Source organism: Pithys albifrons, chromosome 1 (assembly GCF_047495875.1).
Source record: "Pithys albifrons albifrons isolate INPA30051 chromosome 1, PitAlb_v1, whole genome shotgun sequence".
Lineage (NCBI taxonomy): Eukaryota > Metazoa > Chordata > Aves > Passeriformes > Thamnophilidae > Pithys > Pithys albifrons.
Genome location: NC_092458.1, coordinates 122,346,922 through 122,362,306, shown reverse-complemented (window position 1 = coordinate 122,362,306; position 15,385 = coordinate 122,346,922).

Here is a 15,385-nt window from a genome sequence, read left to right as displayed (position 1 = left end):
TTCACTTGGATTTTTTTAGTATGTGTTTTCTTTTGGTTCCCTTTAAATAGTAATATGCAAATAGAGCTTAACCTAAATTGCAATATTGAATCCCTAGCAATAAAGCAAATTTTTTGGATTTTAGTTTATTAGTAGCATTACTTCTCTTCAGAATAAGTATGGAAATAGCAGTTACATTTCTTGAGCTGATTTAAGTGATGTCAACAACACAGAATAGCAATGTTAACATTGGATCTTAACATGTAAAGATCCAATTACTTGAATTGTTTTACCAAATTCAAGCTGAAAATCTACATGGTTTAACTACTTTTTCTTCCTGTAATTTAACTTTAAAAAATGTATTCACACAAGTTCAAGTGATGTTCAATGCAAACTAGAGAATCATACACATGAATGAAAGAAATCCATAGAACCCTTTATTCCATATTCCTTTTTCTGAGGCACAACAAGTGTGTCTGGGCTGATCTTGGCTGCTGTTTGTCCCCTTGTTGTTCAAAAGACTCCCATATGGCAGATTCCACAGCTCAAGTTGCTTCCTGTAGCATTCCACTGTTACTCTAATTATTCCCCACATATACTGATTTAACATAAAAGGACCAAGCCAATTTCATGGAGAATAATTCATCACTATTCTTTTTATGCCAGTCCATTATGTATCTGAGCACTGTCCCCATCAACTCTCTCCTCCCTAGGCTGTTATATTTTAATCTTTCTTTACTTTTTAATTTTTCTTTTTTTAAATTTTTCTCAGCATTAAAACATTAGTTCATCTTTTTTTTTTTTTTGTTTCCTGCTTGAAGTCTTTTTGCCACTTCAAATGAAGCTTGAAATCTTCAAATCTCTACCCTTGTCACAGCTGTCACTGCCTACTTGTGGTCACTGCTGTTCCCAGCAGCTTTCTGGTTTCGTGTGGCTCACCAGTCCCAAAATTTCCTGCTAGCAGTTTGCAGACTGCTCCGTGTCCCAGGGACACTGCCAAAGAAACACTTAAATCAGTTTGACTCGATTTGACTTTTGCAGACTCAGTGGTTGCTCCTGAGCACCTTGCTGCTGATGAGGTGGTTACAAATTAAGTACTTCAGTAGCTGTTTCAATATTTTCCCACATCTTATTCTTCTTACAATAATAATAATTTATTCAGGCAGTGTTCTTGTTGCTGGCATAATATTTATTCCTTCACATCATAAGCACCCTTTGTTACATGCCTGAATTATAAAAATAACATAATTACAGTACTAACTGTTGCCAATCCTCAGAGTCCTGGAGTCTGACAGTCATTTCCTTCTGCTCCAGGCCACAGTTAATCTCACATCAATGACAATTAAATTTTACTTCCATTTCTGTCTAGCAGTTACCATGAATGTGCAAGTACTTCACATACTGCATTCTCATGCCTTACATTTGCTCAGTTCTTCACCCTGTATGAGTATTCCATTCTTTACAACAGTAAAAGCTGCATCCCTGCAATCTGAATCAAAGATCAAACCTTTCACAGCACAAATTCCTGCAAAAGGGTCTTTAATTCTCTGATGTTTTCACTTTTTCACAGATGAAGTTGAGTCATCTGGACAAGAGTGTTAATAATCTGCAGTGCTGAACAGGTATCATCAGCTTTGTTTTAGTTTGTTCATGACAAAGTGTTTAGCTATTGTAGGCAGAGGTGCCTCAAGTACTTTGATAACCCTTTGATCTGAAGAAAGCATGGAAAAGTGGTCACTTGAGCAAAATAGGTGCCACTTTTCCAATCTCTTTTCAGTTTAGAAGCAATCTTGTGGAGTTGGTTTGATTTCGGCTTTGCACCCATAGCTTGAACACTTTTAAAGGCACTGCCTCCTCAGAAGGAGTGAAAAGCTTTTTCATGGAACTTTAATCCTTAAAAATTAATCTGGTGAAAGGTTAAGTAGCTTTGAGTTTAAAAATAATCAAAAGATCATGAAGCTAAACCTTTAAGTTTGTTTGGGGACAAGGCCATGGGGTATAGAATCCCTAACACAGATCTCCTTCCTTCCCTACCTTCTCTGTCAGGTCTCTACAAACCAACTCCAGTGGTGGAGGTGGATGCTGCCAGTGCCAGGTGACAGTGCCAGCCACAAGCAGCAGGTATGATAGTGTAGAAGTGATTTGCTGTGCTCTCCTGGGCTGGGTAAGTGTTGTGGTCACTGTGTCCTGGGGAATCCCTCTGGGTGGTTAGTACAGCACGTGGGGTCACCACCATGAAATAAGATTCAAACCTGCACAGCAATCCAGCATGAGAGCATTGTAAACCTAGCAGACAAATCCCATGGGAAGATGGGAGCTCTGGGCAGTGTCATTACTCAGGTTTATGGATTTAAAGGTAGAATGGCACAGCAGGTGGCAGCAGTGTCTTTGCAGAGCCTCTGCATCTCTGCAGAAATACCCAACCTTTCTGTGTTTACCTGTCCTGGACAGACACTGGAAGTCACAGACATGGGGGGAGGTCACCTTGCCCTTCTCTTGTGGCTGGGGAACAGCCAGCAGCTTTGCCTCTAACATGCCAGACCTTCCTTTCCTGGGCTTTGCCAGTGCCAGGCTCCCATTTCAAATATCCCCCCCAGTCAGCATTCCACACAGGAATGTCCCTCAAACCCCCTGACCATTTAGATGGACATTTCAAATGCTCCTATTTTTACCTCCAGAGTGAATGTGCCAACAAATCCCATAAAGAAAAAAGTGCCTGGACAGAGGCCTTTTTTTTTATCTCTCCATTTAAGAACATGAGAAGCATTTCAGGGTCTTGACATGACCCTTAAAAGTCCCTGGATCCCTGGCAGTCCAATTTGGTGGCACGGGTAGGAAATACTGATCAAATAACAGGTAACATTTTCAGTTTCTCAGCGGTAACTATTTCCTCATGTTCTTTGTGTAATGTTATCTACCTCAAAATGGGAAGTTTCCTCTGTATTTAAAAGAAAAATAGAAGAAAGGAAAAGATCTTGGGTGAGAGATGCCCTTTTGCAGGGCAGACTGTGCTTAAAGCAAAACTCCCACTGCATGCAATCCACACAGACCAGCAAAGAGAAGCTGATGCTTTTACTTATACATAATGCCTGGAGGGAAGCAATATATGACTGTGATTTATCTGATCTCTTCTTAGCTGCTGTGAAATGCTGAATGATGATTATAATTCAGGGGATTAAGATGGGTGGTTTTAATAATGTTTGAGTGACAGCAGTTCCTCATTTCCTCGGACTCTGAATTTTTTATTTCACTTCTCTGCTGCGGTTTTTTGGGTGTTGTGTTTCTGGTGGTTTTTTTTTCTTTCTGGGTGAGATTTCCAGCAGCATAGGAAATGTAGCTTCTCCTCCTTAAAATACAAAGTTCACACCAGCAGCTCCTTCTTCCAAATATGAGAGCACAGAGATAGATATTTTGGCCTATCCCTGTCCCCACTGCAGATCTCATTAAAAATAAAAAATATTTATAATAGTAATGTTTCAGCCAAAACCAAAACACTTTTCAACTTTGTACTTCTCAGATAAGTCTTACATGATTGTGCTTTTTATAGCTGCTTCTGGTCTCCTGGGAATTCCCACCACAGTTCTCAGGAATGAGTCTAGACTTCTATCCTCTCTCCCAGGGCTAGGAAGTCTGTGACAACCTGGATTTACCAAAGAACTAAGATTTTCCAAAGAGTTATTGGTGTTTTGAAGCCACTCCTGACTATAAATTCCAGTTTTGCTCCAATCCAATACTATGCTACCCAACCAGATTTCATTGACTGCAAGGACTGCAAGTGGAAGATTCCACCTGGAAGATTTCTGGAAGTGTGAAGTGTGCAGAGCACTGTGCAGTGTGTGAGATTGCAGACCCTGTTGTGAGTGCTGGGTGTACTGGAGGGGCTGCAATGTCCAGAGCTGCTCTGCAGGGACTGCCACCCATGCACAGAAAATCTCTTCAAAGACCAGGACACTTAAACTTTTAAAGGTCTGCCAACCTTCCAGCTGGACCCCTTTCCAACTTCCTCTATGTTCAACATCTCCCACAGCTGATCTCACAATCTGTGGCATCTGAGGGGCAATTTCGATGCCACCCAGTTTCAGTGTCTACTCATTCTTGGCTAAATGCACTTTTCACTAGCAACCATTAAGGTCTGGTCTAGAGACAGGAGACACGATACTCAGTGAATCTGCAGGAGTATTTATTCAGATGAGCTAGACAAATAAATCAGAACAGAAAGCTGCTTCTCACTCACTCTGCTACTGTTGCTGATGTGTGAAGTGAAAGGAAAGCAACCCCTTTACACCAAAAGTGAAAAACTAATGTTTGCCTCCCCTGCAGAGGTCAGTGCTGTGTGATTCATCACAAGTCTGGTTTTTAGAACCAAAGACACCACACACAATTGCTCTGCAGTTGCCCAGCACTAAAAATCAAGGAATCTGACATTTCTCATGGTGTGTGCTTTCTCCTGACATGGAGGATTTTCTGATCAGGCTTCTGATCCCTCCCATTTAAAATGCATCATCCATGTGCATGTGCCAGTATGTTCTAGTTAGACCTGCTTTACGAGCCAGTGGCTCAGCTTGACAGACAGGACTGGGGGCACAGCTGCAGCTCCTGCACAAATAAACAACTCCTGGTTTTAGAGACATGCAAAGTGTCTGCACTGCAGAGTTCAGCAGAACTCTGTGCACCTTGTTCTCTTCATTGAGCTGGCCTGAGAGCAGCAACTGCTTTAGAGTGATCTCTTCTTCACTGACAGTCCCACCATATGTATGAACTGTGGGGGCATTTTTGTGTAATTTGAGAGTATCGAAAGCTCAGGTCCCAATTGGCTTTGCTCTCACAAAACCCATGTCTATGAACAGCTCCAGCTGATGGTTGCTGAGACCCTTCCAGAGCCTGCTGAGGCTTGGGTGAAGAATAGCCTTGTTCTGGAGACTGCACTTTCCCAGTCACCCAGGGAACTTCAGCAAAGGAAATGTCCCTGCTGCTGCCCACAGCTCTTCCTTTCTGGATTCTGTAACACCCCTCAGAGGGGAGCCCAGCACAGTGGTCTGCTCCTCCCATCTCTTGCCTAACAATCCCATGTACAAAAAAGAAGGGGGTTTATTTTGTTGTTGTTCACTTAAAACTCTAATAGCACTGTATTAAAAATGAGGGCTTATGAGTTTTCTGTGATATAATTTCCTAGAGTTTTTATTGCAGGGCACCTCAGCAGGAATGCAACATATCCCTTAGCTGTCTGGGCTGGTTCTAGCTCCATTAGGGATGCAATAAAGGGTGATTTCCTCACCCTGCTCAGCAGAGCTAAGCACTCCTTGTTTATGTATATATCACTACAACTGTTATTTTCCAGTGCTGCTGAAACTAATGTCTAATATCCCAAGGATTTCCCACAGAGGAATTTACATTTAGAGATTTACAAGGTTTGTTTCACATCTATGTAATTTATCCAGAGAACATCAGTGAAGCATATATACATTGATCAGGCATCACATTGTTCCTCAGAAAAAACACGTTTATGAAGAACTTGAGCTTTGTAAGGCACAACTGGTGCAATTCAGACATGAATCTGGCCCTGCAGATTTCATGATGTTCTCCCATGTTTATTCCCAAGATAACATGGATTGCTATCCATGAACTTGGCAGTGTTACATTTATCGCTGGACTCAACGATCTTAAGGTGTTTTCCAACCTAAATAACTCTGTGATTCTGTCATTCCATTGTGCAGGAAACTTCCCTGTCTGACTGTTCAGGAGCCACTCTGGTAGTCACAGTCCCACCACCAGGGCCTTTCTCTGCTGGTGCCAAAGGTCCTTCAAGGCAGCAGCTCCAGTGATCCGAGAGATACCCTGCTTGACTCCCTGCATGCCCCACTCACCGTCAGACCACTCTTACCAGCTCAAGCCCAGGTTTCTCACAGCAGTGTCTCAGACTTCTGGATCCTTAAAGCAATTTATTCACACTGTAATAACACAGAAACAGCTCAAGGTGGTGCCTCTGAGGAGGGACCCAGAACTAAGGAACCTTGGGCTTTTATCCTCTCACAGTCTAAGGGAGCTCTTCCTCCTGAGTCCCCAGCTCCTGCCTTGTCTCTGGGTGTCTGCTCACCTGGCTGGTGCCACAGGTCCCTGTGCCCTTTGTTGTGCAAAGGGTTCATGGCCTCTTTCCTGGGGTTCCCACCAGCCAGAGCTCAACCTACACCCCAAGCTCCCTGCACTGTGTGGATTCCTCAGCTGTGGTGAAAGCATTTTCCATCTTTTACAGTCCACTGCTGGGTGTCTGTGCCTCTGTCTCTGGTTTGCTGCAGCAAAGTGAATTTGTCACTGAAATACTGACATATTTCATAGCAAAGAATGAGGAGGAATGAAGGTCACAACCTGTTTGGTTAGTATGGCTTAGAAGGGATAATTCAAATTGTAACTGCTCAGAAATGATCATTCCTGACCAAGGAATGATCTGGCATGGAGGGAAAGAAGGCAAGAAAGGGTTACCCTGGCTGGAAGCAGGGATGTCTGAGACCCGATTGCTCCCTGTGAGGGAGTGCAGTTTCCCTGGGTGATGGGAAAGAAATCCTGCAGCACTGTCCTGTAGCAGTGGTGCAGTGGGAGCACTCAGGAGCCACCTTTGGGCAGCAGAGCTGGTGCTGGGGAATGGACCATGGGGCTGAGATGCCCTGGGCCAGCACTCATGTGATGGACACCAGTGCAAGTATAAGGAATTGGCCTGTGCCACATCTTTGCACAGTCCTTGTAGAACCACTCAGGGCAGTAGGACTTTTCTGAAGACACTGTTCATTAAATCTTTTTGTATTCAAGCACAAATGTGTGCTTAATTCACCTTAAGAGATACAAAAATCCCCCAATGCTATTCTGCCAGTCCTTTGCTACCATTTAGTTTCCTATTGGCAATGATAATTTGTATGAATCAAGGAGCTCATCTCTCTTATTTTTAATGTAGCAAAATAAAAGGAACAGAAGTGGAGAAAGCTCATGCAAAGCTGGTTGCACCTGATCAGTTCTGGGCAATCACATGCACTACATGTTGTATTTTAGGTTTCAGATTTTCCCTGCCCCACCCAGACTGTAATACTTGAACACTAAACAACTGTGAGGAACTGACTTTATTTGCCTTATCTGTAATAGATAATGGTCTTCTATTCCTTCCTCATTATCAGAAGCTAGGAAAGTAGAAAAAAGGTTAGATAAAAATATCACCACTCATAAATATCCAGATGTCAGCATCCATTACCTCCGGCAACTGTTTAGATACCATCATCACAATGATGATTAACAGATTTCAATACCCCTTGAGCAAATGGGTTTATACTCTAGATAAAAAGGTTTCAATTCTTAGTCACACTGCCTTAAGTAAATTGAAGAAATGGTCCCTCCCTTTAAGTTGTTGGGTTTTTTTCATTTTTTCCTGTCATCTAGTTCCTGTACACTAGGATTTTCATAATTTTCTCAGTGGAGGAAAACCCCATATATGTAGCTGAAAACAAACTCAGAGTGAGGACAACAACAAGGAGGGAGTTCCATTGTCAGTTCCTGGGCTCACTTCTGACTGCCCTCCTTTAGAAACTCCTTTAAAGCTACTGCTGGGACAGGAGTGGAGGTTTTCATACTTTATAAAAGAAAAATATTAGCTCAAGATTTAGAGTCCAGACAGAAAAAAATACTTTGACAGGCACACCAGCACAGTTTGTGACCAGGGCCCGCAGTTACAGAATTTTCACCCAAACATCATTACAACTCTCTGCAAAGCATTCCCATAGTAGTTCAACGTATTTTTCTCAGGCTGTGACCCATAGGAAGCCACACAGTGGTGGATACTCACATGAACAAGGACTGGTTTCACCCCTTTCTTCACTTTGTTCAGGATTGTCCCTCTCATTTGTAAAGATGAAAGTTGCATGTCAAACACTTGGTACTGTGATCCAAGCTTCAGCCCAGTCAAAAAGCAAACAAATACACTTGAGACATTTCCAGGAAGAGGTGGAAGATTTTATACACAACACATACCTAAATCCTTATAACTCAAGAAAAGCAAGGCTCAGAAACATATAACTAAAGAAAAGTGCTCTGATTTAAGTGTGTCTCTCTGCTCTGAACCATGGCGAGTATTCCACTCACTGATGTGTTTGTCAGACTTTACATGCACACTCAGCCTGAGAATTCACCTTCCCCCAATTATCTTTCCTTTCTGACCTTTCCACTCCTCTGTTTAGCTTAAAGCCTTTCAAGTCATTAGCCACTCCTTCCTGCCATAAGGGACGAACTGCTTTTTGTCTGTATTAGCTTATGCTGAACCAACTTTGCATTGGAACTGCAAAGCACCTCCAGGCAGTAACAACTTCTTGTCAGAGGAGACCATCAGCTTCCATCCTCTGGCCACTCTTTCCTTACTTCTCGCATTGTTGCAGGGACCTGTGATTCTCATTCCCATCTTCTATCCATTTGGCTGTGAATGACATAAAACTGTCAAACCAAAAGATATTCAGTTTGGTTCAAAATCTCACCCAGACCCCTGAGCTAATGAGGAGTTTCCTCCTGGCTTTTTGTGCAGCTCCTCACTGGCAGAGCATGGGAAAATGAAATGTCCTTGACTTAGGATAAACACTACTTAGCAACAACTAAAATATCCCTGTGTTATCAACATTATTCTCCAAAACACAGCACTATACCAGCTGCTGGGAAGAAAATTAACTCTTGTAGCATCCCCCAAGGTCTGAGAGGATGGTGCTGTGCTCCTTGCAGAGATGCTCCTTGCACAGATGCACAGTGGGGGAATGAGAGACAGGGCAAAAACTGAAACACAGGGGGACATACCAACTAGATATGAAGAAGAAAAAAAATAATTAGTTAATCATTTGAATGAATTTCATAGTGAGCCTTTGGAATCTCCATACTTGAGGGCTTTCAAGATTTGGATAAAGCCCAAGGCAACAGGGTCTGAACTATTTTGATTTATAAGGTTTGGACAACATCCAGTATAATATCTGAGTAATTTTATGATTAAGGATTTTTCCTAATGGTTTATGACACATAATGATCCTGCCAACTAGTGCATTTACATTACATTTTGATATTTCTTATTAAATTACCATCTGAAATGTCTTTGACAAATGCTTGGTCATTCATCTTTTTCATCATAGCCCATTTTTCTGTTCATTAAATTTATTTCAAAACATACTCTACACTCTCAGATTTGAATGAAATTCCACTTAATTATTTAAAACATCCTTTATTGTATAGTCTTAATCTGTAGAACTGTATTGCCAGTGACACAAGCTGTAATAAATCATAACATAAACATGAAAACTGTTTTCAGTGCTTTACATTATGGGGGTAAAGATTTTATTTTGCTGTTTCAGGAAAATAGAGGAGAACCAAAATCTTGACCTGTGGAGAAAGGAGAACCCTAATTCCACCCATCACAGCAAGTGATGCTGCCCATAGTTCCTCTTCGTTTGAGAAACAAGTAAGCCCAGTGATTCAGCAAAACCCCATAACCAAACTGATCATGTAACAGACACTGCTGAAAATTCACCATCTAATCACTGTATTGATGTATGGCTCCCAAATACATAAATTATGTTTAACATGTCTCAGGAACTGCTGCAGCTGTAGAAAAAAATAATGGTAGAAAGAAATTTAGGATATCAACTGAAACCAGGTATTTTTGATCCATAGTGGTGCCACACATTCAGTAATGACTCGCTGCAAGGGCCTGTTAAGTAAAGTTACAATTCTGATTGTTGGGGTAATGGAAAAATGAGCTTTGCAGCCATTCTTCAAACTCATGGAATGCACAACTGGAGATACTCAACCGACTCATGATTCCCCGTATGCCAGAATGTCCCTTTCCATTGTTAGGACAAGATATATTATGCAAGTTAAATGCTTGAATAACTTCCTTAGAAAACTCCATATATTTCACAAGAAAAAGCATGGAAGGCTTTAATCTGTTAGTAATGAACCAGAGCTCAGAGGAACCTGGGAATTACATCCTGAATTCAGTCCTGAATGCTGCTTAGAGAGTGTCAGTCTGAATTAGACACCAGTAAAGAAGCCTCGTTCTCAGGAGTATAGGCTGGTAGAGGATTTAAGAGCAATAAATCAAATAATTGCAAAAAAATAATTGACAGTTTTGGATTTAAAAGATGCTTTCTGTTGCATTTCAGAGAATGAACAGAGCCAGACCCTTTATGTTCCAGAGGGAAAAAATATGACAATGGGAAGAAATATGCACCCATCCATGTGGAATATCAGTGGTGGGAACACTCTTCTGGGATGGCCACTGGCTGCTACAGAGATTTTGGCTGTTGTTCTCTTCACCCTGTTGTTCTCTTAATATTAACCCTATTCTTTGTCTTAATTGCAGCACTGTGTATTTTCTGCATATATTTTTCATATTTGATTTGGAGAATCACGAAGCAATTGACTGACCTATCATCCCCATGATTCATTTTGGAAAAATATGTGATGGTTGTAAAAAGTGAAGCTCATGAGTCTTGTCATAGAGACTGACTTCATGGCCTCAAAGGAGGGAGAATGATGAACAGCTCCCAAATAGATAAATTATGCTTAAAATGTCTCAGTAATTGTAGGAGTGAGAGAAAAAAGAATGCAAGACAAAAAACCCTTGAGATAATAAATCAACTGAAATTAGGCACAATGGAATGCTGAACCAGCAAACCAAGGACACTTGGCAAAACAACTGAGATAATGCCAGATTATGAGGAATAAGAAACTAGACCAGCTCATCAGACCAGGAAAGGGTAATTCCAGCGAGGGGAGATCGTGACCACCAACTCAAAACCAGAAGATTGAGCATGCAGACTAATTAGCACAAGAAGTGAGAGAATAATTTAACTGATAGAATACTAATTAATAAGAGAACTATGTAACTTGTAGCCAATCAACATTAATGCCTTTTTTTCCTAAAATGTATAAATAGTGAAATCTTTTGATAGACATCATGCCGGCTTTGTGGATTTACCACCTACAACCCCTTTCTGTGCAGGGCTGTAAATAAATGAAATACCTCAACTTTGTGTGTGGATCAACCTCATGCACACTAGGTGAAAGTTTTGGGACAATAGTATGACTTAGACGTTCATTCCTACTCAGATTAGTCTCCTGTACACCTGAGTGCAAGAAGAGGGATGGTGGAGGAGGCCAGGAAAGCTCAGGGATGTGGTCTCCTGCTGTGACCACCCGTGTCCAGCTGTGGTGGTACCTGTGCAGCACTGGCTCCATGTCACATCCTGCCATACACCTGCAGCCAGAGCTCAGAAACACGCCCTGAGTCACTGCTAGATAAGGAAAGAGGGGAAAGCGCTGTCTTTAGAGAAGAGTGGGAGTCGTGTTGGGTGGGACCCATGAAACCCACCAGAACAGCCAGGAATTGAGAGCAGCTGATCAATCAAGGCAGCAATTAAAACCAGAGGGAGTGAGAAGTAAGGGCTGATCCTGCACCCGACTTGGAAAGTCCCTGGCTGAACAAAGCATATTGATGTTAACAGCTTAGAGCCTGTTAAAAAAAAAAAAAAAAAAAGGGAGGAAGGCAAAGACAGCAGAAGAGGGCGCATCCTGACCCAGTGACATGGAGAAAACAGCACAAGGATTTGAGAAACAGCTTGAGACCTCGACTGCCCTGCTGCAGTGCATAACAGAGACAAATCACACTGTGTGTCACTTTGCTTTCCCATATTCAAAAACCTCAGCCATACCCTGCAGCCTCTGGCAGCTAAGGCACAGCCCAGGTGAGTGCAGACACAATTTACCACCCTGGCAGGGCTGGAAAGTCCCATTGTAAGGTGTAAAAAATACCCCCTGTCCTGTGGAGGAGGTCCTCACCCACTTGTTTTTTGCATGAAGTGATGAAAAAGCTGAAAGGGTCCCCTGGAGGGCTCAGGACCAGCAACACCCGTGGGTGGGGGGCACAGCAGCTTGCCTGGGCTCCTCTGGAACCAGCAGATTTAACCCACGTGTGAGTGATATGACTCAGTGAGCTGACTTTTTGAGGAGGGAAAGGGGGTTGTTGCTCAAGGGCAGTATTTCCAAGTACCTCTGCCATTAGCTCCTGACACCCATTGTGCAGTACAGCCAAGAGAGGAGTAGCTGCCTCTGTGTTGTGAGGAGTTTCATTTCTCCTGTTCACTGAAAAACAGGAGGAAAGTTGGCCAATATGCAAGGAATGAAAGTGAAAACCACCAACCCATTGCATTATTATTTCTTGAACTATCATGAAGCCGTTGGCTTCAGTGTATGGATTTGGCATTTACCTGACAAAGGCTCTCCAAAGACTTTCATGGAGACAGTTTTGCAAAGTAAAAAATTATTTCTTCAGGTGACAGCGATAACAGATTCAGAACTGCTGTTGATAAATCCTCTCCTCTCCTCTCCTCCCCTCCCCTCCCCTCCCTTCCCCTCTTTGTAGGATCACAGTCTAATGTTTGCTTTAAACTATGCTTTCATGAGGGAAATCCTGAGATTAGTTCTGCTTTGAGGATTAGAAGTAGAGCTGGAAGGATGTGAGGGCTTATTTGTAGATGTTCTCCTGTGTTTGAGTTTTGGTTGGATGTTATGGAGGTTTGGGTTGTGAGAAGTATGGATAGGGTATAGGCTGCTGTTAATAGAGTTGCCAGGCCAGTTAGAATGATAGTGAAGGAGGATCAATTGAAAAGGGTGATTATGATTGTTAGTTGTGCTATAAAGTTGGTAGAGGGGGGGAGGGCTATAGTTGTGAGCTTGGCTAGTAGTCATCAAGATGCTGTGAGGGGAAGAAGAGGTTGTAAGCCTCATGTCATGAACAGGATATGGCTGTGTGTTTGTTCCTAGTTTGTGTTAGCTAGACAAAATAGTATGGAGGAAGTTAGTCCAGGAGAGATTATCAAGATTATTGCTCCTGAGAATGATCAGTGGGTTTGGATTCTTGCTGCAGCAATTATGAGGCCCATGTGACTTACAGAGGAGTAAGCAATGAGGGATCTGAAGTCGATTTGGTGAAGGCAGATTGAACTAGTTATTAGTGCGCCTCATATGGCTAAGGTAAGGAATGGATAGTGGAGGTGGTTAGAGATGGAGTCTAGTAGGATGGAAATTCCTATAATGCCGTAGCCACCTAGTTTTAATAGAAGTGCAGCCAGTAGTATTGATCCTGCCATTGGTGCTTCTACATGGGCTTTAGGAAGTCAAAGATGTAAGCCATAGAGGGGGCTTTTACTATGAAGGCTGGGAGAAGGGCCAGGCTGGTTATAATACCTGTTCATGACATGGGTAATGGGGGGAATGAAAGTTTTATTCTTGTTAGGTGTAGGGTGCCTGTTTGGGTGTGTAGATGGAGGATGGCAACTAGTAAGGGTAAAAGCTGATTAGTGTGTAGAATAATAGGTAAATACCAGCAGTTAAACATTCCGGTTGGCTGCCTCATCGTGTAACTAGAATGAGGGTGGGGATTAGGGTTGCTTCAAATGCCATGTAGAATAGTATCAGCTCTAGGGCTGAGAAGGCTAGTAGAATGAAGGGTTGGGTTATGATTATGGTTATAATGAAGATTTGTTTTTGTGTAGGAGGTTCTTGTTGGGTATGATTTTGGCTGGCGATGAGTATGAGGTGTAGCAGTCAGCAGGATAGGACTAATAGGGGGATGATATTGGGTTGATGCCGGTTCATTGGGTTAGGTTTTTGTTAGGGAAGTAAGTTGGGGTAAGTCATTGGAGGCTAGTGGTTGGGATAAATAGGCTATGGAGAGTGCTGTTAGGTCACAGGAATTTTGATGGAGACAGAGGAGCTATGGGGAGGAGTATGATTGTTGGGAGAATAATTTTTAGCATTGTAGCAGGTTTCGGTTATGGAGATGGTCTGAACCATGAGTTCGGGATGAGGCAACGCGAGGCCAATGCCTGCTTGGCAGGCAGAGAAGGTTAATATTAGAATGGGTGTCAGGGAGGGCGATGCTGTTTGGGTTTGGGTTGGTCCCGTCCCCCCCGCCCCTCTTCTCCCAACTCCCCCTTGCCTCCCCTCCCTTTCCCCCCCCTCCCCTCCCCTCCTATCCCTGTCCCCCTCTTCTCCCTTCCCTTTCCCTTTTCCTTTCCCTTTCTCTTTCCCTCCCTTTCCCTCCCTTCCCGCACCTTCCCTTCCCTCCTCTCTCCTTCTCTCTCCTCTCCTCTCCTCTCCTCTCCTCTCCTCTCCTCTCCTCTCCTCTCCTCTCCTCTCCTCTCCTCTCCTCTCCTCTCCTCTCCTCTCCTCTCCTCTCCTCTCCTCTCCTCTCCTCTCCTCTCCTCTCCTCTCCTCTCCTCTCCTCTCCTCTCCTCTCCTCTCCTCTCCTCTCCTCTCCTCTCCCCTCCCTTCTCCCTGCTCCTTCTCCCTGTCCACTTCTCAGCTCTCCCCTCTCCCCTCCCCTCCCTTCCCCTCCCCTCCTCTCCCTTCCCCTCCCCTTCTCTCAATCTCCCTTTTTTTCTAACATTATTTAAAAACTTTATATAATCCCCTAAACATGGAATGTCAGCCCAGACCTTTTACACTCATTTGATTTCCACAATCAGTTCTATGCAAACAGCTACCTTTACGTAAAGGCCTCCACTGGGGGAGTTGTGCTTAAACATGTTATCCAATTTTTTGCTGCATGAACTCCGTACAACCATTGAAATAATTATTAAAAAGCAGCCAGTCTGAGCATTACATATTTTGTTGGTTTTTTCTTTTCTTTTTATTTTTTTGATGAGGATGGGAGCTGTGTAACTCATAAACTGGAGAAATCACGTTATATGACTAACTTTCCTCAGTGAACGTTACTGCATAACCCTAGTGATCCCCCCCTTGCCCTTGTGTGTATGTCTTGCTGGGGTTTTTGGCTTCTCTGCCATTGCCTAAGAGATGACTTTGCGGTGTCACCACGGTTAAGTGTCAGCCCAATAGGTAGACAGGGAACACACAGTGGGCATGAAACAGTTCCAGTCTGGAAGAAAAAGAATAGTTTACTTCATCTGATGGTAACTCCACAGGATGCCACTTGTTCTGTTGAGCCTCCTTTTTCAGTTCTCTGATTTGCAGAGAAAGGCCGAGAGGCTCTGTCTCTTGGGTGCCTGAAATTTTGAGTCTGATGGACAATTCAACAGATGGCAGGATTTGAATGTCCTAAGTGGATTAAACCACCCAGGATGGTAAACATTTGAAGAGTGTCTCAGCATGTAACTTGCTGCCTTTCCCCATTCCCAGGGCAGGAAGCACCTTTCTAGAAGCTCTTTCATTTCATGGACGCCAGTGCAAAACATATCACTGCACACTGGGTTCATGACATCTTTCATAGGGAGGACTTATTTTAATGGGGAAAGCTGTGCTTTCTGTAGCAAAAGTAATGTCTGCACTCAGCTAGAAAATAAATGTACTTATGTGAATGTGCCATGTTGTAATT